This window comes from Meleagris gallopavo, chromosome 8, assembly GCF_905368555.1.
Source record: "Meleagris gallopavo chromosome 8, MGAL_WU_HG_1.1, whole genome shotgun sequence".
NCBI lineage: Eukaryota > Metazoa > Chordata > Aves > Galliformes > Phasianidae > Meleagris > Meleagris gallopavo.
This window is the reverse complement of record NC_139411.1, coordinates 11848116-11872170: the sequence shown is the minus strand read 5'-3', so window position 1 is coordinate 11872170 and position 24055 is coordinate 11848116. Positions and strand designations below refer to the sequence as shown.

Below are 24055 nucleotides of genomic sequence, written 5' to 3'. Positions count from 1 at the left end.
GCACGAACTTGGCTGTGTCACAGCCTGGGCAGCGTTAACCACAGCAAGCCTGTGGCCTGCCCTGCAGGATGTCCATATATGATTTCCTAAGGAGATCAAGCCTAGAGGTGTAGACAAAGTTGGCAGTTGTTAGAGGGACTACAGCTTATGACTGACATCCCAACATTCCCTCCCCACAGGGTTATTTCATCCCATCTCTAATCTCCTTCCTCACTCCATCCCTGCCCTGTAGAGGAACACACCAACCTTGGCAGGGCAAAGTGCTCTGTGCTTACATTTCTGCAATGCTCTGAACCTAGTCTCTTTCTTGCCCTTTTTCTCCAAGGAAACACCTACTTAGCCTTGCATGCTTTAGCAGCACTTTATGCTTCTCTTTGATACAAAATTAAGAGACTGGAGGGCAGAAGACCATCAGCCATATTGCAGTGTTGAATTTGAGTTGCTTCAGAATTTACAAAAGAAACGCCCAAGTTTATAAAAACTCCTGAGCTGATCGAGGGCTGTGCTAACTGATGAGGACAGCATATCATATTTAAACACTGTCTAGAAAGTTGCATATTTTGCAGCAGAAGTATTCTTGCTGTTGTAGAAAATGCAGCACGCTGTGCTGTTCACTTCTGACCCACTTGCAGCCTCAGGGTGCATAAGAGCTGGAATTGCACTGTAAAGTTCACTGCTGTTTTGCAGGGTTTCTGAGTTGAACATGCTGCAATTGAATGAGAATAATACTAAAACTTGGAAATAACTTATGAAAATAGGAAAAAAAACTCCAAGTACACCTGCCTCATGCATTTCCATAGTAAGATTGCACTTAATTACCCATCTTGACAGTATTTTTGTTTTCCAAGAATTTCTGCATGTGTTTTGTTTGCTATCTCTTCATTTTTATTTGGGTACACAGAGGTCAAGTAGCTTTTTGTGTATGGAAACTGAAGGTTTTACTCTTGATCACCCTTAGAATTGTGGTCCCTTGCTGGTAGCTGAGCCCTGCACAGGCTGAGTGCTGAGGTAGATAGTGCATCCCTGGGGCCCTCTGGCTTTCTCCATAGACAGGACTGAGGAGGAGACAGGTTTTGGAAAGATATTTGTGGCGTCCCCTCTTCGAATCTTTGGGGCACACATTATCAGCTCTACAGCTTTAGTGATTTCACTTTGGGAGCCTGGAAATAGCACCTTTAAAACAAAAAGCAAACAACAATAAAATAAAAACAGAAGATCCCTGAAAGCTGTGGTTTTTATGTAACTTTTGATAGCTATCTGTTTGAAAAACTCCTGTTACTGCAGGAGGCATGATCAAATCAGCAGAGCTGGCATCCCTGCTGTGCTGCCTCTCCCTCCTATTCCTGGCCTCAGCAGCCCATGCTGCCCATGCTGCTTGTCTCTTTTGCTGTATTGATTTTTACACTGTAATCTACTCAGAGCAAGGGTTTTGTCCATTATGCATTTGTAACACACCACACATGCATTACTACAGAAATAATCTAATACAAAGTGCCTGGGATTTCAAACATTCAGTGTTTCATAGCCAAAATTTGGCCAAGAAAAAATCCTTCTGTTTTTGTGCTCCCTCTGCTGGATCTGTACACGCAGGAATTATTGGCTGTCCCTAGAGCCGTGGGCTTCCCTCTTCTCTTCCAGAACCCTCACCCAACAGTTTTGCTACCTGGCACCGGCAGATGCTTGCACAAAGGTTCTTCCCTGAGCATACTCACGTGGCTGCGTCACAGGACATAGACTAGGCATCAGTCAGAAAGGGGAGAACCGTGCTGTGAGGCTGTGGTTTTGGGCCAGGAAAGGTTGTGATATTGGTTTTAGGGTGCTTTCGGTGGGCTGCTATTCCGCCGCTCATTCATTCTCATAGTCGCCTTCCTCAAAACTGTGCCAGTGTCACTGGTTTGGGGATTTTCCCAGAAATAGGATGAGAGAGCTGATTGGGCTTTAAAAAAAACTGTTCTGTTGTGGAGTCTGAATCTGATTCTGAGCAAGTCCTTGCCTGGTGTGGTGGCAGGGCTTGGCCCAGCCCAGCCCCTGAGCAGGTTGTGAGGCGAAAGCATGGAGCAGATGCTGGTGAGGACTGTGCCAGGATCCTTGGAAGAAGTTTGGACCTGATTTGCAGAAGGAGTGGGTGGTCTGTAATGTGAATTCACTGAAATGTTAATGGGATTGCCCTTTTCAGAGGTGCTTTATAAAATAGAGTAGGAGTTGTGGTGCCAGTTTTACAGATGGACGAACTAAAACACAAAGGAGTGGAGTGAAGCATTGGCTCCCTATTTCACAGCAGTGTGGTTTGAGCTGGTTTAAGCAGACTCTGTTTGACCCTCTGCCATCACGGCTGATCACTCCTACCCTCGTGCCTGTTCCCTGTGTTGCGTTGGCACAGCTGTTTATGAGACACATGCTGGAGGAAATGAGCTCCTCGTCCAGCTAGCCATGCAGCTGCACAAATGCAGGCTTGGGAGTGCGCGCCCAGGAGGTAGAATTGTGAGGCAGAGCTGAAGCTGCCAAGTAAATGCTACAGCCTGGTGTCTGAGACCTGTCCCATAGCGCCAGCAGAGGATGGAATCTGGCTGCTGGGATAGGCAGAACAGAAGTTTGTCCTTTGAAGGGGGCGAACTTAGAAGTTAGATTAAATAACTAATTTTGACTTAATTAAGAACTTGGTCTGTATTAGCAGAGAACGTCACGTTAACACATATTAAACCTGAATCCTTTAGTGTGTTTCCCCCAACTTGTGTAATCAGAACAAAAGCACTAGGGAAAATTCTGGATGAGAATAAATGTGTTCCAGGGGAAAACATTCACAGTTCAGTGAGGCCTTAAAAGCCAATCATTCACTCAGGGTGTCTGTCAATATGTAACTTTCCTAAAATTGCCGTTTGTTGTGGGACAAGAAGAACAGCAAAGTTCCCAGCTGAAGCAGATTGTCTGTTGGCAGCATTATATATACCAGGGATGGAATGATTGTTTCAAGCATGTTATTCAGATGTTTTTATTCTTTGTATGATATCAGTGAGCAGAGTAAATAAGATTGTATAACAAATACTAAATGCATGTAATGAGTTGCTTGAAAAACTTGAAGATTTTCTACTTTTTCTGTGGGGCTCATGTGTGGCTTTTGTATCACATCAGATGCTAACAAGGTGGCTGCTTCCACAGCTGGTCATTTTGGGGTTCTAAACTGACCCAAGATGCACATTATTTTCTTTCATCAGCCTTGCTTTTTCCTCTTGGATGAAATACTATTTTGCATGGAAGTTGCTTGGAATTTTGTCAAAAGAGAAGCAAAATGTTCTCGTTCTGTTCCTTTCTTCAATATGTGCTGAGTTTTAGAGTCTTAGCAGCATACGCTTGCAAAGACACCTTGTCTGACTGCTGAAACAGCATGTAACAAAATACACAGTGCCCGTAAACATTCTGCTGTCTTCCTTTACAGTATTTCTTTATAATTAAAAAGCATTTCCTAGAAGTCGTAGTGCTGTGCCAATGTAATCCATAAACTCACTTTGTTTTTCTACAGACAGGATGGTGTTTTTGTGGTATTTTGGCATATCCGTTTAAGCAGAGTTTGGGGGGTGTTTATTTTTTTAAATGGCACTTAACTCATAACAGACAGTGAGTTCCTGTATTAAGAGAATAAAGAGACTTCAGCACGATCTTTGGGTGAAAAAAATGGCCATTTGGCTTGGTAGAATTTTACTACCTCTTCCTCCTCTTATTTTTATGGACCATGAAGCCTGTAAGACTTGAAATGATGGAGTGAACCTGCAGAGTTTGGGGTAGCTGGAACTCTGGGCCGAGTCTCAGCTCTGGTGCCCCAGGGTTGTTTCTGGGCCTCCCAAATGCTCTCCATTTGTCTCAGGTCTGCTCAGTGAGCTTTTTCATATGCTACCACGTCACTCAGGAGAATGCAAGTATGATGTGTCTGTGCTTGTATTGCAGGAAAATGGATCTTGTTATGTGAGGGCACTGAGGAAACGGGCCCCAGATACCGAGAGGAAGAAAGACCGGTGGGGAATATTCAGGTAGGAAGGCTTTATGGACCAGCAGATGGTTGAAAGTACTTGTGGGTCTTTGGCCTTTTTCCATATGATGCATCATTCCTTATGTCTTAATGGCTGATCTGGTTGCTATCAAAGTTTATTTGTTTTTTTAAGAATCAGTCCTGTTTGGTCAATTGATCGCAACAGTGAAACACTGCAAGCAAAGCCCTCAGCATAAACATTCCTCGGGCTATCCCTGGTACAGCTATTGATTGTGATACTGAATACAAACAAATTACTCCTTGCATGAGCCATTCGAGCTATAAAACACAGCAATAATATGTTCTACTTGCTGCCAATAAATGTGCATTTATAATAAACAGAGGAGAAATCCCTGAGTAGAAACGAACAGTAGTTTCAATAGTGTGTTCAATATCTTATGTCCAGCTGTTGCACAGTGTGAAAAAGCAGATAGTGGATGCTCCATAGCTTTTTGTTTGTTTGTTTGTTTGTTTTTAAGATATTTTAAGTATTTTGTAAGCCAGGAGTCTTGTCTTTGCTTTATTTCCAGCAAATAAAGGTTGAGGGTTTCTCAAGTACTTGGTGCATGTATTAATTGTTTTGGGAACCAGCTGCCTTTCCTTCCACTGTCATGTGGCTCATCTCCACATTTACTCTTAATCGCATCCCTGTGGCATTTCCTTGCGTGGCAAATGCCATTAAAGTAACTTTCACATATTTGTGGTTGTTTTGAAAGCAACTGAAATGGGGGGGGAGGAGTCACTACCCTTGTGACCACCATCACCACCAAGGGTGCCTGGTTGATAACTGCATCCGTTTCTAAAAGGATAAAGCTAATGATCATCAGAGCATAGATTTTTTTTTTTTTAATCTGCTGTACCATGCTCTTATTATCCTCCTCCTCTTTTCCTCTCATCCGTATTTTCAGCACTGTGCTTTGATGAGCTACAGACAGTTGACCGAAGGCATTTCTTGATGAACATTTCTGTCTGCTCTCAGCCTTGAAAATCTCAACCTTTTCAAGAGCTGCATGGGAGAAAAATGTGTAAGACTAATATTTATAGGCTGAAAGAGAGGGGAGAGGAAGAATAAAGTGTAAAACTTGCTTCCAGCAGAAATGCCATCTCTCTTTTACCTCTGATAATTAGGAGTGTTTCTGACATGGCTACTAAAGCAAGTTAGTGATGTGTGCTTGCCATTTGCTGTGCTTTTGTACTGCAGAATTGTTTTCATTTTTGTACAGCACTGCTTTGTTCTATTTTGTTTTAAGACAAAACAGATTTCAGCTGATACCCAACTATTACATTATGATTCATCCTTACTCCTACATCTTAAATGGGTACTTCCAAGTACTTAAATTATGTAAAAATGGAAGGTTGTTATTCAAGCTCACATTTTAAGTATTTTTTGGTAACATTCAGTACAGCTCATATGCATAAATCCTTTCATCAATAGCTCTAACTAAAATCGTAATGGAAGATTAGAAGAGGGAGAGTTTTTAACTGTGCTGTATTTTTCACTAGGCAAATATCTTGGCTGTACTGAGAAATACAGGAGCACTGATTGTAATTGTAACAGGAGATTTAGATGACATTGCAAATGTTTTTAGTGGTTCCTTTAAGAGTGTACTGTATTTTATACCTGGTGAATATAAGTTTAAATCTTTTACTATAAAAATAACACAAGCAGTCATAGAAATGCAGCAAATCATTAAAAGAAAAAAAAAAAAAAGGAAAGGAAAGAAAAGAAAAAACACACTTTTTAAACAGGGTGCTTGAAAATCTACTGAAGATTTCCCTGCACTTGAGGATTTAAAAAGTAAAAATAAAACTCACTGTTCTGTTCCATGAAGATACTTGGGATTGAAGTTCCTTGCTGTGCCTTGGGGTCACATGGTGCACTGCTGTAGAGCTGGAATGTTTGCCATGGTATTTCCGGAGGCTTCATAAACACGCAGAAGGAACAGGGTTTTTAGGAGGATTTTTTTTCTAATTCTTTTTTTCCCCTTTTTTATTTTGATTATCAGCCTAAATGAGTTGTGGTTTAGATGTGAGATTTTTAGGATTTCAGAAATTTTTATGTGACCATTTTAATAATTCCCTTCGTTAATTTCCTATTAAATAATAACTAATTTCTACAGGAATATGTTAAGATACCTGGTGCCCCCCCCCCCCTTTTTTTTTTTTTTTTAACTAATTGCTGCATTTATTTCTTCCTTAGCATAATTCCTGGCAACTAAAATATTAAGCCTAACTCTGCTATTTAGATAGTCTTAATGGTTTACTTTTGGCATGTGTCACTGTGAGTGGCATTCTGTAATCTGACTTGATAGCTGTCAGCTTGCAAACTGGAGTAATGCAAACAAAAGATGATCACTCAAATGAGGTTACAGTGAAGAGCCATTTCCTAAGTCCTGCTGCTGCACTGTAGAATCCCCAAGTCAAATTAGAAAAGCAGTGAATTAGTTCTGGTTCCTGGGATGTGAGGGTTAAGATTATGCAAACCTATTCTTTCTAATTGTAGGAATAGCACAGGCTCCTTTTGAGACTTTGCAAACACAGCTCAAGCCGGAATGGATTGTGAAAAGCTCTGTAGTAGCCTGTAATATTATGGGTATGTCAAGTCTCATAGGCAAAGTGTGCTGAAGTAGACCCTGCGGTATTTCCTGCACCCCTGAGCTGGAAGAGATGGACCTTCCTTCTCCTGCCTTCCCCCTTCCAGATGAACTGAACTGCTTCTGGAACAAAGGCAGTGAATAGATCTGTTCTAAATACAACCCTGCAAAAGTGGGGAGGAAGGGAGGCTGAATGGAGCATTTTTAGCTTAACCAACTAAATTCCCTGCACAAAGCCGTAATAAGGGAGGAGTAGGGGAGAGGGCAATGTGAGGGAGTTGATAAAAAGTGGCCAGAGGCAGGAGCTGCTTCTTGCAGCTGTGCCACTGAGAAAAATGGTCACAGCAGTGTGGCTGGGTGTTGTGCGTGCCACTTTGGTGCATCAGTAGTGGACAGTTTGTATCAGTGCGGGTTTGTTGCTGAGTTGGGTAAGTAATTGTATCAGATTGCACACAGATTATCACAGAGCTTTCCCTTAAACTAGGTCTCAGTAAGATTTTTTTTTTTTTTTTTTTTTTTTCCAAATTCCACCCCGAATTTGTGTAGTAACAAGCAGCCTGCATAGGTCAGGAATGGAGGAAGAGCCTGGGTTCTGCATGGCAACAGGCCTTCCTTGCCCCTTCCTCCTCTCCTCTACCAAACGTTTTGCAGCCAATCTTTAGTGTGCCTGAATTATTTAATGATGTTATCATGGTGTGGAACTGTGGCATTATTTTTCTTACTAGAATAAGATTTGTGTTCTGTTTGGGTAAAATGTGCCATGGCTGGTTGCCACCGGTGCCATACTGTCTGACTCCTGTTGCTATCTCTGCATATATGTGGGGGCAGTAGGGAAGCAACACACAAATGTTGTCAACAGCAGTAAGAAAAAAAAAAAAAGTGAATTGAATAAGTGGAAAGGGGTTTGGGTAGGAAGAAGAAACAATAAGGAAAGATGCACTAGGAAATAAGGCCGGTGGTGTGAGGATGAGAAATTCCTCCCTTCCCCGCTAAGCAACAGTTTTGTTGATTAACAAATGTAAGAAAAGATGGACATTCTCCCTTCTGAAAAGTGGGAGAACTGATTGATAACTTGGGAAGTACTCTGTGCTGTAAGGGTTGGCACATTGTGTGCAACAGTCACCCTCTGGGCTGCTGATGTGGAATTGCTTCTGTGTGCACTTCTGCTCTAATCTCAAAGGCTGGGCTGAGGCCTTGGCATCTGAGGGCAGCAGCTGAGCCCTTCAGATCACCTCTGCTTTCCCAGTGCTCCTGGGAAAGGCACCCATGCCTCCTGTCATGTCTGTAGTGGGGAAGGGAGTGCACTTCTTCCTTTAGCAAATACTGCTAGAACGAAACGATTTGAACACTGTAACATAAGAACCATCAATGACATGGTCATTGGCCAAGTCCTCTGCATTGATGTAGTCGTGGAGGCCATACCAGTTGTTCTAATGAGTGAGAGGGAGTGGCATGGAGCTAAGCACCCTGAAGGTATGGGATCCATCTTTGTGAGGTAAAATGCACTGTTTCAACAGATGACATCGCTTATGAATTTTAGAGGACTTGTATATGTCTTCCTTAAAAGAAAGCTGTGATTCAAAGGCACACTGTGTTTAAGCACTTTCTGCTTGTATATGCTTTTTTCCAAATGAACAAGCAGAAATGAGGAGAAATGTCCCAAAAATCTCATTTAGTGTAACAGAGCAAAATGCTGCTACCTTTCTGCTTTCTTCCCTATATTGTCCCCAGTGCTGTGCTTGTCAGTGAAACCCTACTCTACCTTAGCAAACCTCAGGTAAAAAAGAGGCACAAGTACACCTCATGGCTTAACAGAAACAGCGTACAACAGCTTCACTTTTTTGAAGATGTCCAGTGTTTTATTTTGTTCCTTAGTGCATCTCACTGATTTGTAAGTTCAGTGCTCTTATAAGAAGCGTAACATTTTTTTCCAGATAATTATGCAATGATGATGTATATATGTCTTAATAATGCTTTTTTCCTCACCGTTTGGCTTTCCCTCTTGCACCGAGGATTTCTCAAGTTTTTACAAGGAAACTTTGTTCAGGCGGGTCAAAGGGAATCAGGATTGAAACTTATGCTCAAAAAGCACTACATTCTTAATCGCCTTTGACAGTGGTTGGGAAAGATGTCACTTCATTGTAGTGAAAAGCAACCAAAATAAATTATACTTTTATAAAGAGTTCTCTGTCTGGATGAATTTATACTGACAGAACAGCATTGGTTAAAAATAACAGAACCTTCACAAGCACATTGCAATTTATCCTGCTTTTTCTCTATTCAAACAATAAGCAATGTACACAGACAGTGTAGATGAACCATTTTGTCTGAGGTACTTCTTTAGGCAGAGGGCTTCTGATTTCTTTTCATTATTATTTTTAATGGATTACATTGCTTTGAAGGAAGACTAAATAAAATCAGTATTCATATATTCTGTTTATCATGTGACTGTACTGGCAACTGCTGTATCCTGTACTAAAACTACTTTATGATGATATAGACAAGATTCTTATGGCCTTAGAAAGGATGCTAGCTTGCATTCCTTTGTAAAGAAATATTTCCGAAAGAAATAGTGTGTGGCTCGAATATTTATTTTTGTTCAATACAAAAATATTTATAGCTAACTGGCAGTGATACCACTTCTTTGCCTGCTGTTTTAATCTTGTTCATCTCCTCAGTGTGTTCTTCCAGCTCCTGGAAATACATTCTTCTGGAGTGTTCTAGAACCGCTGTATTGCAGTCAAAAATCTGCATCTTTTCAGTAAAAGCAGGAAGGGGATGGGGGTTAATTTCACTTATATAGCTTACGTGTATGTTTGTTTTATGCATTACATGTATACGTGTATGCAGTAGTTGTGACTCATTTCAGAACTGAGTCTGTTACAGTTGGAGATTATGTATTTTATTTATATATATAAATGACTGAGAAATTTTAAATAAGGTAAATTGATCTACAGTGGTAATTCTGTTGGGAGTTTTAAAATATGTTTGATATTGAAAAGTATTTAAATTCATCTGTCTAATCTTACTGAAGCTAGTACAACCGTTTTTTCACACTTTTTATTAAGCCTTGATGTTTCTGATAATATAGCTTTCTTTTAGAGGCCTTCAAGTGGGAATAGAGAAATATATTTCCTCCTCAAGACAAAAGAACAATGTGGCTGTAATCTTAGCTCTCAGTTTTTCTTTTGTCTGTAGCTAAGTCCATCTCTTAACCTGGTATGATTAATCCTGCTTGATTTGTTAATGTTTTTAGAAGTTTATGAAAGGATGGGGAAAAGGAAGGAAAAGAATACTTTCAAGCATTATCAGCGATTCTCTTGAATCGTGGAGATAGGTATGACTGAAGTCTATGTATCGGGATGAATGAGTACCATGTGAAATGCTAGCAGATGTGTAGCCCATCCTGAATATTGGGTCAATATATTTAAACTGCTGCACTCAGCTGAAAATGTATCGTTTGTGCTAAAGATCAAACATAGGCTTTTCAAAGACAAGATTTTGAGCTAGCAGACCATGGAAAAAACCTCCATGTAGATTAAGATCTCACAAGTGAGAATGAACCTAACTCAGCTTCAGAATGTAAATAAGCTGAAGAGCCTACTTGCAGCTCCACATGGGGTCACTTCTCACTCATGTTACCTGTCCTACAGCAGAAAGCTTAAGCAAGTGAAAACTAAAAATACTGCTTTGCAAATAAACTGAGAAGAAGAAAACAGACATGAACAACACCTTTCTTAGATACTGAGTGTTTTCCACAGCAGCAGTCTGGTAGCAGAGAGTTAATCAATATAATTGCATGTTGAATAAGAAGGTATTTCCTTTTGTTGCCTTTAAATGCGGCACTTCTCTAACGGAATTTCCTCTTGTTTATGTGCTCTCGTGCTGGGTGGGCAGAATCTCACCAGCTAACTCCTGTCAGCTGGTTTCTGTTTAGTGCTTTTTTTTTTTCTTCCCTTTCGCTGATGATTTTCATTGCTGCCCTTTGGTTTTTGTCTCATTTTGCTCTGAAATCATAACTTTCTCTTATAAACTAGTGCCAGTTGCTACCACTAGCTTATCGCTGTTCCTTTAGTTAAAATGTGATATCAGAAGGAGTCAATTTTCTCAGGTCTCAGTTAGATGACAGGTGTCTCCCTCTCTATACACTTTCCTCCTTTGGACTCCCAGACATCCACCAAATGGAGTGTATTCTTCTTTCTTTGGAGATGCTTGTCCAGATATAGGGTCCACTTAGCATATATTACATGATAATTTTTTTTTGCAGTTATTCCCTGGACCTGATGGGTGATGAGCTGGAGGTGGAATGCTCTTGATTCCCATTACCACTTTGCAGTCTTAATCTCCCTTCCCCTTGGCATTTCTGGTGCCTGCCTACTGTCCCTCTAACAGTTACACGACGCTTTTTTTCTCCTGCTGCCTCTGACATTCCCACCTGGAGATCTCCACTTCCTCCATCTGCTTTCAGCCCTTGTAGGCCTCAGAAACATTTATCCCATTAGTTTGCATTCAGAGTATCTTGCAGTTTGTAGAAGGAAATAAATAGACCTTGCAGTGCAGTGGTGTACTTGAAGAGAGCATGTACCTACACCATGTCTTGTCAGCAGATGTAAGCTTGGTCTGCTCATCTTCAGCTGGCCACATGCTGTATGGAGCCAAACCAGAAGCCCACATCCATCGTTAGCATTGTGTTGAGCTTGAGCTAATAAGCTCGGTCTCTTGGCAGGATGTGTTAGATCAGGCTTACTGCTGTGCTAATTGTGCTTACACAGCTTCCAGTTTGGAGCTGGCTCATTTACAGCTGGCTTGGATGGTGGCCAAGGAAGCTCGCCTCTGCCTGCAATATGCCATGTAGACATGCACAGATCCAGCACTTGAAAGTGTCTATCAATAGCAGGAAATTATATTTGAAGGGAGGAGAAAATCTTTGGTCTGGGTACATGCGTAAACAAGGGCAGTATTAATGAATGAGGAAGTAAGCAACAGTTTTAATAAGGAAAAGGATTAATTATTCCAAATGTAGAGTTAAAACCACAAGTTGTACTCGGCCCCTATGTTTGGCCCCATCTTGTTTCTCATTTGCCACTTTTACAATACTTCTTGGGAACACTTCCCAGGCTTAAGGCATTTGGCTGCAGGAGTGAACAGCCTGATGCTCTAGCTGGGAGAGACAAACTAGTCTAACCACAAGGCTAGAAATGGGCCAAGTTTGAGCGATGAGAGATGATCTTCCTTTGCATTTAGTCAACCCTTTGTTTTTGTCTACCTGTTGCCTACTTCATATGTTAGCAAAAGAATTTGTACTTCGGTTATAATGAGGAGTCAAGGATCTGTTCATCCTAGCATTGAAGTGCTACAGTTACCAAAATGTATAAAATACTCAGTAGTAACGGGAATTGTGTAGTTAAAAATAAATAAATAAATAAATAAAAATTAAAAAAAAAAAAACAGAGCTGTAAAAAGGCAACATTTGTTTATTTAAGTTTGGGAAACCAGCGCTCAGCACGGCTTAACAGCCACATCCTTGGCTGGCATAGATTGGTTTCATCAGTTACCAACAGCTGTGCTGTGTACTTTAGCAGAATGTGACCCCTCAAATACTGTCCTCTGCCTGTGGAGCAGTGTAGCAGTGGAGGGGAACGTGTGAGTGCATACGCACGTACACCTAGGGAAAACTGGACTTGCCTCTGCCTTTATTGTGAAATAATAGAATTGCTCTTCAGCACATTGCTGTGAGCCACTCTAAGTATTTGAGCCCATTTTTCTCAAATTATTTTCTTGATCACAATTGGCCATGCACCAATGCATTAATTTACTTGGCAGTTTAGAGGCCCACTTCTCCATTTAAGCAACCCTGAGAAGACAGTACCAGCCTTTTACTTCTGGAATTGCTGTTATTAGAACAAGTAGGGGAACATATCTCTGCAAAGACAGAGTTAAATAATGATTTAGCTCCCAGGATTAATTTGAAATTTCAGCAGCATTAAGTAATATTTTAGTGGCAGCATAATCCTGAAGTAACTCTGCAGGATGCTGCCAGTGGAAGTGTACTACAGTATTTAAGTGACACTGGAACACCACGGTATTATATTCAGGTCATTAGGGGATGTTTTTCAGGATTTAAGTTATCTGGCAAAATGTCAAGGTCGATTCATATTATCTGTGTTTCTTTGTATCTCCAAGTATCTATAAATTGGGTTGTTTTTTGTTTGTTGGTTGGTTGTTTTTTTTTTTTTTTTTTTTTAATTACTCCTAACTCTGTAGTGTTTCTTCTCTGTCTTAGTCTGCATCCCTTGTGCACCACTTTGCACCATCAACAATACTGAGAGAGTAACTGAAGGTAAAAGGAATAATGGATGTGGATGGCTCAGCTGGTTGGTAGTGTAAGTGGAGGAAATATTGTACTTGATTTTTTTCTTTGATAGGTAAGCATAATACTGAGTGTTTGGCTCTTGTGAATGGTGTCAGCAGGTGTCCAGAATGGCGAAAAATGCTGAGATCAAAGGCGAATGTTTTCCAGAGCAGATCCCTAATGCTGACCTTTGAAAAAGGCAGGGCTACTCTACTGCAATTGAATGCACCAAGGGAGATGGACACTTGTCTCCCTTTGTGCCCTAGAAACTCTGTCTAAAATCGTGTGTGTTGGCTCATCATAACTGTTTTGTTACTTCTCTTGGAATGTACTCATCATTCAGACAGATAAAGTTGACTTCAGTCAGAGAAAGATTAGGCTGTGAAAAGCATGGGTTCTCGGCAGCTTATTGCTGTCTCTAGAAGAAGTTCCTGCCATTCAGATCTACCAACTAGATAGCTCAGATGATTATTCCATGAACCATTAGAATCAAACTGAGCTAAGTTAGTTTAAACATGTAAATAGTAGTTTTGGATCATTGCTTCTGCGAGGACCAGATAATCATCACAGAAGAAGCCCAGCTGGCTGGTAAGAAGTAAATTTTTCCACGTGACTCTTCCTTGTCTTTCCTTTGCCAAGTTTTAACTAGAGTTTTTGGAATAATGATGCTTGGAACAAATTAAAATAATAGTAACAATAAAAAAGGTTCAGTTAAGGCAAGTGAAGATGAAGTGATACCTAACTTCTAATGGTGAAAAATGGCAGTGGTGAGTTGCTGTTTGGTTAGGTGTTGATACTTTTCAACCAGCAGAGTCACAACCATGTGAATAGGGTGTATGGCTGTGTTTTTTCTGTGCTCACAATGCTTGGGGGAAAAATAAAGCAGCAACACTTTGCTTACATGAACAGTTTGTTTTCTTCTAGCCTAGAGTATTGGCCAAGTGCCTCCATGGTAATTCCTGTTTTCTTCTTGCTGCACTCCTTGTGATGGGAATTTCTTAGAAACATCCCAAGGGCAAGAGGTGTGTTTGGCTGCTGCATGCCAGTGCTCTAAAGCAGTGCTGAAGGTACTGGAATTGATTTTACAGATCTTTCCAAAAATAGCCTTAACTACATTGTTACAGATTCTTGCAAGGCCCATTTGTAGATGAACAGTGGTCCTGCACCAGGAGAAATTGCCTTGCTTGGCTGATCTGCTGTCAAAGGAGGTTGTGTAGGCAGATCAGTAGGTTAAGCACAGTTCTGGACAACAGGTTCGTGAACAGATTCCAAAAGAAGCATATGTTTTGTGGAAGCTGGGGAGTAGAAGGGAAATAAAGCACAGATAATGGCTGGGCTTGCAAGCACTCCTTGTTTGTCATCCTGGGAGGCAGAATCCCAAGCTAGGTGGATCACTGGATTAACCCAGCATGGCGTGTCTGTGATTCCCACGGCATTCAGGTTTATAACAATGCTTAAATTATTATTCATGCTGTATTTTAAGTTACATCAAGAAGAGTAGCAGAAGCAGAGGGTAGGTGGTCTTCATTCTTGTACTTTTTTTTTTTTTAACTTAATTAAACAGTAAACTTTTATTATTTGGGGAATTTTAAACAAGCTTCTTATCAAAGGATGATGTTTCAGGTAAAAATTTGTGGACAGCTATCTTTCAGCTTTGTTATTGCTTTGGTTGCCATTAGTTTTTCATTTAAGATGTACAGCAAGAAGTCAGTTCCATTCCACTATTTCTGGTAGCAAATTAAAGGCACTTGAATTTCAGTTTGGAAAAATGGCCATAAACAAAGAACTCTCCAAAGATTGGGTTTCTGCCAATCTGTGCAGTTACTAATTACTCCTATGAGCTGTCATTTTAAAGTAAAAATAGAAAATGTAAAATATTGATTACATATGCAACTACAAGAAACATACATTTGTGTACTAGCTCTTTAGAACCATGTAGAAAAAATAAATTGAAATCACATTTTACCTTATAATTTGGCAGAAAAAGTTATACCGTTGCTGTTGAGGAAATGTGTATGAACACGAGACTTGTGTTTTGTGGAGTAAGTTTTATTCCATCTGTATTGTTAAATGAAGTTAACACCAGAAATCTTCTGAGACTTTTTTTTTGCACATAGGAGACATGTGCATGTTATGATGGTGCAGCAGTGAGCAATACACTGAAGTTCAGACTGGGAAAGATCTTTGCTGTTCCACCAAATGCACACTCTAAACCAGGTGAAACCATTTGCTGAAGGCCCTATGAACAGTGGCATGTATTTCATGTTACTATGCCATTTGAATTGAATTGTCAATATTTTTGCTAATGCTGCAACACCTTTTTCTTTGCACTTATGTTTAGGTAATTCAGAATCTGCCTTTCTCAACCAAAATAATCTCGCTGATTTAGTAGTACATAGTAAAACCCTGTTTTCTGTTTGTTTGGAACCAGATGATCTTTAAGGACCACTCCAACCTAAGCCATTCTATGATTCTTCCCATGGCATTGCATCTACTGTGAGTTGTTGTTTTGAACCATTGCCAACTATAGTCTTCAGTCAGAAGCTCGTCAAACCGATCTCTGCCACTGTCTTCTTAAAACAAGTGGTCTGGGAGCTATAAAGACAATATAATTTTTTGTGTAATCCACATATCTTCTAAGATGGTATGTATATATGTTTTGTGTAATTACATAATAAAGTAGTCATCTAGTAAATGATTGTTCTCCTTAGTAGGGAGCCTCAATAATATATCAGGCATAAATAGAACTTTCTTTTTTTAAATAGCTATTGTCAAATGGCTTTAAGTATTAGTAGTGTTTATCTCAAAGTGAACTGATTTCAAGTTCATTTTCTCCTTCTTTATAGAATGATTCTTCTTCACTGAGAATGAACTTCAATGGTGAATTGAAGATATTATAGAAATGGGGTTGGTTGTGTAGTTTCATTTTAATGCTTAGTCCCTGCCTTAACAGTATCTTGCAAGGCTGTAAATGTTAGTCTCAAATTACCCCCTTATTAAAGAGCTTGAGTAACCAATATCTACACTGGTTCCTAACTGGATGGCATTATGCACAAACTTGCCCATTTTGTTTGGATTTCTGAAAACAGATTAGTGGATTGGAATCAGTTTTGATATTAGTCAATAATATGCAACATACAGCATTTAGAGAATTGCCTTTGCCTTCTGTAGCTGGTAAATTCATTTCTTTGCATATAAATACATGCAGAGCCAAGTTTGCAATTGATTTTTTTTTTGGCCACACACACACAAAGCACATTATCATGTTGAAGCTTCAAGCTAAATATGCAAGCCCAGGTGTCATGTTTCTAATGCCTTTTGCATGAAATGTGAAATAATTGCTCAAGTGTAAGTACGTATATTTGTGGAAGGCAAAGTACAGACACGCTCTCTGATTTCAAAAGTCTTAGGAAAATGCATGTGATGAGGCCACGCGATCTTCAAAACAAACTTTTTGTGCTCTTAAATTTTTAAGTTTTCCATCTTTTAAAATGAGTGGATGATAGAATATTTTAAATACATCTATATGTGTTTATATTTAGTAGGAGTAAAATTACTTACACAGAGCTAACTTACTACTACTAGCATCTGCTGAATTCATTTTCGTGAAATGTTTCTTTTACGTTTCTGGGCTGTGGAGCAGTGGCCACCTACCGAGATGGAAAGAAACATTCAGGTGTAGCATTCGATTAAATAAGTGAAGTAAGCGAATTGTGGATAAGTAAAAGTAAACGGCCAGGAGATAATGGAGGGGAAAGCAAAAAACGCTCCTATGCAAAGAGCAGCAGAGGCCACCTCTTTAAGACGGTGCCAAACCCCTAGAAGGATCAAAGGCTTTATTCCTGTTGGAAATACTGAAAGAAGGTCGAGTTCAAAAGTGGCACTGGGTCAAAAAGGAAGGAGGAGTAGGCTATGGTTCAATCACTGAGACAAGTAACTCCAGATAATGTTTAAGTGTCTGAGATGTCATCAAGAGGGCTGCTGCCTAGGAATAGACCTGCCTAGCTTGTATAGAGCTAGAGCCACATTAAATCAATACCTGAAATAGGCTGCTCCAGGTGCAGGTTATCATTATACCCTATTTACTGGTCTTTATTGATCCTCTGCTTCCATGTATATAACACTGGGTCTTTTGAGGCCACGTGCCTTGGTTGTCTTGTGGCAATAAGTCAAGATGTTCTATAAATCCTTCCTAATGAATTATGGGGGGGGGGAAAAAAAGATACTCTTCCTTAAATGGTTAAGACTTCTATGAGGACAGTAAAGGCTCTTACGTAGTTTAACCCTGGAACTTGTGTAATATAAACTGTGTCCTCAAACAAAGCTGTAAATTGGCATGAATGCTGAATATTCACCATAGTCCGTGTTGCCACTGTATCACCTTGAAGTCATGGATGAATGTTTTTGTTGTGCATGGATGCAAGTGATGCCTAGTCCAAACATTTAGAAAACTGAAGTTAAAGCAAGTTTTTGTAAGCGATAAAGTTGTTCTGAGGAAAACTTTTTTTCTTTCAGTATATGATTGCATTGGTATCACTGCAAATTTTTACACTGTTCCTTTGAACTTTACCAGTTCCATTTCTCAAGAATAAAGACTGAGTAAAAGCCTGCGTAAATTGCAAGAAATGCATATCCTTGAGGTAAATGTCAGTGTGACAGCTCTTGGGACTATATGTTATGAAAGGATTTTTTCTAAGAACATGAGTAGCTAGAAGACATCTGTTTCCAGCTGTGTCTTGCTGTTTTTTAGAAACACTGGTGAGAGTAAAAGGGTAATTTGGTTTCTGTGCTATTACTTTTGGCTCCTTCAACCCTGCCTGCCAGAAAGAGTGCTAGTGAGGTAGCAACTCTAGTTGGAAGCCATAACTAGCAGCATACCCCAGGGGTCAGTGCGGGATGTCTTACTCATTTACATCATCCTTGATGATCAGGATGATGGGACAAGTTTGCTGAGGATACAGCACTAAGTAGTTGATATGCCAAAGACTTTTGTTGTCATTTAGAGGGATCTGAACAAACTGGGGAACTTTAGTAAAGGGAAAAGTAAAGTCCTGCACCTGCCTCAGACTGTACTGGGGCCACCTAACTGCAAAACAGCTTGGAGGTCCAGGAGTTCTAAGCTGACACCAACTTGAACATATGCCAGCAGTGAATCCTTGCCCCTGTTACTATTTATTGCTTCTACAAATTGCTACTGATATCTTGAGTTGCACTAGCAGTGTTGCTGGCAAGCTGAGGGAGATGATTCTTCCTTTCTGCTCTGCTGCTGAGGTCACACCTGCAGTGCAGGGTCCCCAGTGCAAGAGAGAGAAGATAGTAGAGAGTCCAGCAAAAAGCTGTGAAAACATCAAAGGGTCTGGAGCACCTCTTCCATGAGGAAAGGCTGAGAGTTGAAACTTCTTATTCTGGAGTAGGGATGGCTCAGAGGAACATTACCACCGTCTAGCAATACTTGAAGGGAGAGTGCAAAGAAAATTGAGCCCGGCTCTTTTCAGTGGTGGCCATTGATAGGACAAGAGGTAATAAACATAAATTGAAATACAAGATGTGCCATCTGAACACGAGAAAACACTTTCCATTCGAAGGCGACTGAGCACTGTCACAGTTGCTAGTGGAGTATCCGGAGTCTCCTCATTGCAGATCTCCAAAAACCACCTGGATGTGGGCCTGGGCATGATGCCTCGGGTCTGTGCTGGAGCTAGGACTGGGCGGGTGGACCTAGCGGGCCCTGCCACACTCAGCATTGCTGTGATTCTCTAATTGTGGCCATGCTTTCAGTGAGGTGGGTCCTCACACACACACCAGGACCCCAGCATTCATTTCTACATTGTACATACATAGGTTTTAGTGAACTTGGACCTGGTAATTTCAAAAATTACTGCAGAATGAATTCTGAAGGAAATTGCATAATGAGTACTGTGAGACCAATACTTTTGCTTTAAGATAATGTATTCCTGCAGGTAGAACAGCCAGGAGAAAAAAAAAAATGGGCCTCGGTGGTAAGCTGTGAGTTGGTAGCTGTGGAATGGCTTACTATTGTTGGGAGTCCTTTCCTATAAGTATCAAAAATGAAAATGGTGGTGGACCTAATCTCAAACATATGTAGAAGTGTTTTGATTAGATAGTCTCTGGATTTAGAAATAGATGAGACCTAATATGCTAACGAGGAAGGATTTATTCTTTTTTTTTTTTTTTTTTTAGCTTCATAGCAACTTGAGTCTCTGATAATCTCAGCAAGAGATACTTACAGTTAGATTGATGAGGAAGTGTCTTCTACAGGCATCTCAGTATTTTAGCTGTAGTTTTTCAAAAAATTGTGAGGCGTAATGCTATCAAATGAGATACAAGAATCTGAAAACCCCCACTCAATAAGCTGATACGTTCTTCAGGAAATTGATGATATATCCAAAGCTGTTTCTCCAGATAGCAATCACTGGCATAGCTTCCCAAAATGAATGTGAAATCCAAACACTGACAGACGCCTGTGTCTGCTTATAGGGTGCTGGTTTTGTGTACAGACTTCTGGGCTTATCTTGAAAGGGATTCTGACACACAACAAAACCCATGAAAACAGTTTCAGCCAGCAGTACTTTCTTGTGACCTTACACATTCCTTGGTTTGTGTTTGAGATTAATTCAAAGAGGATTTGATGTTTTCTTTTTATTTCTTCTTTTTTTTTTTTTCTTTTTTTAATGACCAAACATACTGGATAAAAGCAGGTCCTGCAGTTAAAAGATAAGACGTATTTAAACTCAGACATATTCTCCCATATTGAATGAAAATTATGAATGCATGTCTTTATTAAGTCTTTGTGTACAGGGCATAGAAGGCAACATCTTTAAAGGTTGTTTTGTTTACTTATATATTTATTGTCTATTTGGAATAGCTGAATATTTTCTCACATTGATCTACCTTTCAGTTAATCTGGAAGTTTTTGTTTGCTCTCAGAACTGTATGAATGAAATAGCATCTGCTGGACAAACTAATGCCTTGCATTAAAGTTACTTGATAGGAGAACGAAGATACACACAACAAAACATCCAGGGTATGTGATAGATTGTAACCTCTTACAAGTAAGTGTTCCCAGGTTACTTCTGCTAAACTAAAAGCTACTCCTAAAGAGCACTATTCTGTGTTAGGGGAGGAACCATAATGGTGTTTGTGTGGGCTGGGAGAGTCCCCTTGCGTGGGGTGAGTCCAGGTCAGAGCTGTTGAGCCTGGGGACCCAACAGGAAGCATGGAAGTTTGGGCTCTGAGAGTTAGGTGGGTGATGTTTGGTCGGGTAGCGTGTTTGTGTTTTACAGTCCTGCTGTGGTGACCTTAAATACGGTGAGTAGCAAAAATGGGCAATCCTTGCCTGGGCAGAGTCACTGCTTAAATGACCAAATACATAAATGAGCTGAATTTTCACTAAGTGGCTTTTTCACAGACTGCTGTAATTCCAGCTTGTTCCACTTTCCCACCTACACAATAAGTGATCTTTAGTGTTTGCACATGGATGTTCTGGAGTCATCAATTATTTATCTTCATGACTGCGTGTGTGTGAGAAGGGATTTGGTTATCCTGGTTTTACAGGAGGCAGGCAGAGCATGATCTGCCATGCAGGATGCGTCTGTTGCCTTGCACTGCTCCGCAGAATGTTATACAGCTCTGCAAAAGCTACGAGAAAGGGAGATTGTCTCTGTTTTGCTTTGTCCTTAGAGGACTGAAGAGCAAAATACTGCAGTCATCTGACTGGAAAGAACATTGCCTTTGCTTACTTTTTGTGTAATCTCTGAGTCCTTATCAAAAAATGGTTGCTGTTTCAAAGTGTCATACTGGTATAAGAGATTTGTGTCTACTGAAGGAAGCCCGAACCAGCTCAGCTGCTGTTCCTTTGAAGGCAAGGTGCAATATGGTGTTTGCTTAGCCTTGGTAATGCCTTCCCCTCCCCAACTTCTTTGTCCCTCCTCTCCCCTTCCCCCACCTCCCCAATTATTTTCCAGAGCCCTTGGATTGCTGCTTCTGGGGCAGCAGCAGCAGCTGCTCGTGCTGTCCTGTAATTCTTCCATCGTGGTCACAGGGGACTGGGAGGGAAAAGGCTGTCTGTCTCAGCAGCAGTCCACCAGCTGCTGCTACAATGTATAATGCACAAATTTGCAAAATATAGCTTTTAATTTTGCTTTGCAGTCAGAATGAAAAACTAGAACACACCAGCACTGCCATCACTGATTGATTAATACAAATCTATGTTCTTGCTTCTTGGTTCAGACTCAGACCAAAATCCTGGAAGTGGCTAAAAATAAAAGGTAAGAATCCTGACAGACTTGCAAACTCATGGAGTAATTAATGATACAGTTTTGTGTGTTTATGCTTGAGAATACGCTGCTGAAAAAATCTGTTGAGTAACAGAAAACATTCAGCTACACTGGAGTATAAATTATGCTTATGGTCCTCTTACCTTCTGAAGTATGCAGATAAGCAGGGTTTCTTTGTTCAAGTGTCAGTGAATGAGGGAGTTCCACAGACTGTAGCATAAATAGTTTTTCTGAAATCTGTATTGAAATATATTTTTGTTTTGAGGCTTTCTTTCAAGGGATCAGAAAGAGGAGAAAGGATGAAAGGAGAGCAGGGAGCATAGTTATTGCTCTTTGTCTCCTGGCCGTGAGGTTAGGGCATCGACAGGGCTGCTTGTTCTCTGCCCAGTCATGCACTGAGAGTAAGGAAAAAGCACATAGAAAAGGTAAACAGTCCCCACACTACCATTGTAAATAGGTTTGTAACATCTTTAATGTGTGCTTATGAATGACCAGTCTTTTTGTGGAACCATTTGAGAACAACTAGCCAAAACATGGCCTGAATTTGTTACAAAACTTAATATGCACGGAGTAGTTTGACTAAATTCAGCTCTTCTGAGTTATACACTATAAAACACTATTCATCCATAAAAATAATCCATGTGGTGGTGACACACGTTGTTGGCTGAAGAAAGACTGCAGCATGTATAGCTCAGTGAACTAATTTTACCACAAGTCAGTTTTGCAGCTAATGTCCCTGGAGACCCTGTTGACTGCTTTGTTTTTCTCTAAATGCTCTGAGATCCTTTGTCATGGAAGTGTATGGGAACTGCAGAGCATGGAAGCTGGCACAGGAATCTTTACACACCGTGTTGTTATGGGGAATGTGGGACAATCTTGTCCAGGCTTGCTGTTGGCAGAGCTGGTAGCAGCTGACTGTCCACTTCTCTCAGCTGGTTTCTTCTGGAGCTAGGATCTTAGAGCAGCCAGCTGCTGTGCTGCAGTGCTAGCTGGAGGCTGTCCAAAGGGACTGGGAATGGGGTTGGTGGTGGACTGCCTCCCTTCGGCACGCAGGACACGATGAACACAAATGCTGAGCAATCGCTTGCTTTGTTTTGACTGTGTCCACATTTTAACTATTCTGCTGAACATCTGTGAGTGCAAGTTGTACATTTTGTTTCTAATTTTGTTTGGACCTAAGGTCCAAACAAAAGTTTTAAATGCAAATTTGCCTGGATTTAGTTACAAGGGGATCTGTACCTTACCTTTGTGGATCAAGCTAAATCTATCAGTAATGACATAGTTTGGTCTTTTACACATCCTCCAAACACCCATCGTCATTTTTGTAGTTTCAATGTGATGTTAATGTCAAAAATCTGAAGTAAAAGGAAACTCTCATCTCACAAGATTTGTTACTCCCAATAAATACATAGTACAGACATGTACTGGCAGATCTAAACTAAACCTAGATCTGTCTTTGGGACTCCAAAGGAAAAAAAATAATAATAAAAGAAAGCACAGTGTGTACATGTGTGTGCTGATTATCTTAAATCTGCTGAAATTCTCTAGCATATGAAAAACACAGCCCCAAGTGTACATGCCTTCCAGGTCCAGGGCAAATAGATTTATTATACAGTGACCCATTATAAAGGCACCTGGGAGAGAAGAGAAAGGAAGAGGGGTGTTTTGCCTGAAGTTCTTCCTGATTTTAAAATAAACAAGGTATGCTCTAATTTTTATATAAAAGTAATATTCAATGGTCTCATTTAGTTGGGAAGAGAGGTCAAATCAAGCAAAGTGCTGATGCTTTGTTTAGCTCAAATGGAGAGTGTGCTGCCCGCGCACTTGCGGAGACAGGACAGAAAAACAAAAACAACAACAAAACCACCAGCCAAATGAGAGACTGTACTGTGTTTAAAAATGTTCTCAGCAGAATACTTGAAAACACTGCTTTAGCTCAGCTTTGTAATATTTCACATGGCTAGTTTTTCAAAGTACTAGAAATTAACTACTGAAAACAATCCAAGCTTTAGATACTAAGGGAAGACTGCTAGAATACATTTTAAAACTTCAGTGGTAGCAAACCAAGATGGATCTTGCTAACTTTCTTATGACCATATGGCAACAAAAGCCTCCAAGACTCACAGTGAAGATGCTAAGAAGGCGAGCTTTCTTTTTCCAATATGTGTTTTCATTTGTCTTCCTCTGGCAATAAAGGAATCTACCTTCTGCCAGTGTTTCCTGAGCTATGCAGTGAATTCTTTTGAAGATTATTGAATTGGCATTTTCTTGACTTTTCCTTTCTTTTAAAACTAATATCTTTAACATCTGACCAGTCAAACTCCCAGACACGGCTATTTCCATGCAGTAGTAGTTATCTTAGCACTACAAACAAGACCCTCACTAGATACTGATTCTTACCATGCAAGCTGTTTTCCATCTATTCTATAAGGAATGATTTTTAATGAAGAGAACAGCATTAAATTCTCAATGACAACCAGCCTTTACTTATTTCTTTCCCTGTGGGGATTTGATCAATCTCTGCAGCTTCCTGTTTAGACACTGTGTGCAGGGAATACCACTTTGGGGGCATAGCTAGTCTGTGAATAATTGAAGGAGTGGTTTTTGAGGGAATACTTTGAACTCTCCCAGCAGCTACTGTCTGACTATGCATCTCCTGTGTAACTCTCTTTACATCAAAGTTAGAAGTGGCCTTTACTACCTTTCATTTCTATGAAACCTTGTGCAGCAGGACTGTAATCTGTTGATCTGTTCTGGTGATGAGAATAATGTATTTTAAGAAAAGAAGTGC

General features: G+C 40.3%; 1 protein-coding gene across 8 annotated transcripts in view; it reads left to right on the top strand.

The window, feature by feature from the left end:
- ZMIZ1 (zinc finger MIZ-type containing 1) overlaps positions 1–24055 on the top strand; it is a 325056-nt gene that overhangs the window by 101817 nt on the left and 199184 nt on the right. For 7 of the 8 annotated variants that reach the window (XM_085229551.1, XM_085229554.1, XM_085229555.1 and 4 more), the window contains one exon: positions 3940–4022. The exons of the other annotated variant lie outside the window; for it this stretch is intronic. The gene's annotated coding sequence lies outside the window, so the exon portion shown is untranslated. The remainder of the gene's footprint in view (positions 1–3939; positions 4023–24055) is intronic. 8 annotated transcript variants of the gene reach the window in all.